Below are 2,992 nucleotides of genomic sequence, written 5' to 3'. Positions count from 1 at the left end.
GGTTAGAAAATGTTAAGTTATTTGTTTTCTCATATGCAAAAATATGTTTTCTTCTTTTCTTTTATTTTACATTATAAGTGGTTATCCTTTGTGAATCTCATATGGTCATAGGTTTACATCAGGGGCTTCTTTCATCAATTTCTTTTAGTTTTTCTCTGTCTCCATTTTGTCCTTTGAGGTAAAAGGTTCTCAAGAATCCCAAATACCCACATCATATGAGGGATATACCCCTCTCAAACGCATATGAAGATTACAAGTTGATAGTGAACTGTTAGAATCTCTCCAACTGTTGGCGTACCTTCAATGCTCCTAGAACAAAGTCATTTTGAAAAATTATTTCACCAACAAAACCCATCTTACATGAAACCTTTTCCACAAACATTAAATAAATTTCTTACTATTACAAATTATTGTAATATTGGATGATAAATATATAATTTATGACGACGTTCAATTATTTTGATAAGGTGATCTTTTATATATATATATATATATATATATATATATATATATATATATATATATATATATATATATATATATATATATATATATATATATATATATATATATATCCTTCACTTTTCCTCTTTTCTAGTAATGAAAGTAATGAAATTGTATTAAAAAAGCATTCAAGTTATTGAATTGTGTAGTGTGAAGGAGGGGACAAATCTATTTTAGATACTAACATTAGTTAACATAAGTTAGAATGTAATTTCTTATTGAAGATATTTTCTTTATTTAAAATATGAAATCTTGTATAGAACGAATGAAGTGATCTTCAACACAGATAGAATTAATGAGATAAGAAATAAAATGATATTTAATAGAGGAAGATTAATAGTGGTATATTTTTAAATAATTCTTATTTTACATTGTCAAGAGAATAAGAAAAATGTAATTTTTTTAAAATTAAATATTAAATATTCTTATGTTCTTCTATTTAATTTTTATAATATTTTGTGAATAAAACAATTTAAAATAAAATTATACTTTTCTTATTTTGTTAATATCTATAAAATTCTATTAATACTTTAACAGTACAAAATAAAAATAAAATTGAAATTTTTTATTAAATGATTTTGAGAATAATATCACATTTTACAGTTTAGCATTATATATACTAAACTATTTTCATTAATATATACACGTACACATTCATACAAACACATACGCATGCACACATTTAGAATTATACTATTTTCTAATAGGACGAGTCTATACTGATCTAAAGATGGGACAGGCTAACTAAAGACAAAACAGACAAGTAGCAATGGGCAATGCGCTTGTTACTTTATTATTGCAAAAAGTAGAGGTTTTAAATCAAACCAGAACAATAAAAACTCTAGCTCAAAGATGCGTAACTTTAAATCAATTCATGTTTTGGTGGATAAGATTTCTCATAACAACTACTCAATCCATCTTATACAATGAAACCTCAATGGAAACCTCTAAGAAGGTCATGTTGGAGACTCTTCAATCCAAAACCTGTTGAGGGTAAGCCGCTTTGGTTGTAGTTGCTACCAACATTAGTGGAAGCCATGATGAGTTTATTACACTCAGGCTCCATCCAGGTAGCACACAAATCAGCCTTGTTTAGCCTGCCATGTTCATCCATTCTCCATTCATACCTTATGCTCTTCCATTCCGCATAGTTAGTGATGGATCTTTCGCTCTATCACAACCTGCCATGAACACACGAAGGAAAGAAAATAATCAAACACACATAATTTTCAAACTGATACTTATCATTTTGTTGAAATTTTACATCCAAACAACAGAAATAGTAGATTAGATCTGACATGCGTAAAGCACAAACCCACCTGATTTGCAAACAGATACTTAAAAACAGAAATAGAAGATTAGTACAACTTTTATTAACCTAAAGTAATATGAGATTTGACATGCGTTAAGCACAAACCTGGTTTCGTCGGCCTAGAATGTAAGGTGAGAAGACAACACAGAGATTGTGCAATTTCACTTCTTTTCCTGGGATATCTTCCCACGTGGTTTTCATCACAAACCATATGCGGCACCCTCTTGCGCTTCAAGCCAGTAGGCCATAAATTAGCACATATGCAAAACCCTATATATATATATTTATATTCATAGGATTCCATACCCACAATCTTTTCTATCCTCCAATATTGTTTCGATGGAGACCATTATTTTAATCTTCAACTAATTTCTACACACAAATGGTGGCAGTGAAAGCTGTCATTAAATCAAGTTTTATTTTAGAATCCTCTTCAAACATCCTCCATCACTTGTTTTTACCCCATGTGGTGCAGTACGTGCTTTTACTATGTGATATTCGGCTTGCTTTTCGATGTACGATGTGCGTTTCTCTCGTGGAACGTGAGAAACGTTTTGGAGGGGCCAATGACACTTCGACCATTTGAAATCAATTAAAATCAATTAAAAGTTTGAGGGTCGCATTATAAGGATGGAAATATCTCATCAGTGAACTAAGGATCCATTTGGTTGCTAGAATACAAATAGAATAGGAATTGATAATTGAATATAATATGTATTCTTTGTTTGGTGTGTGGAATAGGAATGGAAAATAGGGTTAAGTATTTTTATTTTAGCCTCAAAATGAGCTTTTGTCCATTCCAAAAAACACTTGTAATTGGAATGGGCTATTTCCATTCCCAATCCAACTTATCCAAAATTGATAATCTGTCAGGTCCGTGGTTGAAAAAACTCCCGCTCATTATTTTTTTCATGTGTTTTACTCACTCTACGAAAACTCTCGTCGTTGGTGTGAGTTCTACACTTGTCTTCAGAGGCTCTTCCTCCTACTCTGTGATTCAGCTCTTCCGCTCAACTCATATCCTACTCTGTGATTGAGCTCTTCCACTCAACTCATTTGTCAAAAGTGCGTAAAAAACAACGTTTTCATGAATATTAGTTTTAGGATTTTTTTTTTGTCTATGAATCTTGTGTTTTATGGACTACTTTACTTGGGGAAAAGTGAATAGTAACAATA

The 2,992-nt window shown here is 30.8% G+C and overlaps 1 long non-coding RNA gene across 1 annotated transcript; it reads right to left on the bottom strand.

Annotated features, from left to right (window-relative positions):
- Window positions 1–1,266: 1,266 nt before the first annotated feature.
- LOC149568549 (uncharacterized) lies at window positions 1,267–2,183 on the bottom strand. The gene is made up of 2 exons (XR_016361690.1): window positions 1,922–2,183; window positions 1,267–1,685 (listed from the first exon to the last, which is right to left on the bottom strand). It is a non-coding gene; the product is annotated as an uncharacterized LOC149568549 (long non-coding RNA).
- Between the last annotated feature and the right edge of the window lie 809 nt (window positions 2,184–2,992).

This window comes from Cupressus sempervirens, chromosome 3, assembly GCF_028749045.1.
Source record: "Cupressus sempervirens isolate cs-2001-9-10 chromosome 3, ASM2874904v1, whole genome shotgun sequence".
In the NCBI taxonomy this organism is placed as follows: Eukaryota; Viridiplantae; Streptophyta; class Pinopsida; order Cupressales; family Cupressaceae; genus Cupressus; species Cupressus sempervirens.
The sequence above is the reverse complement of the archived record's forward strand: the minus strand, read 5'-3'. Positions and strand labels throughout refer to the sequence as shown.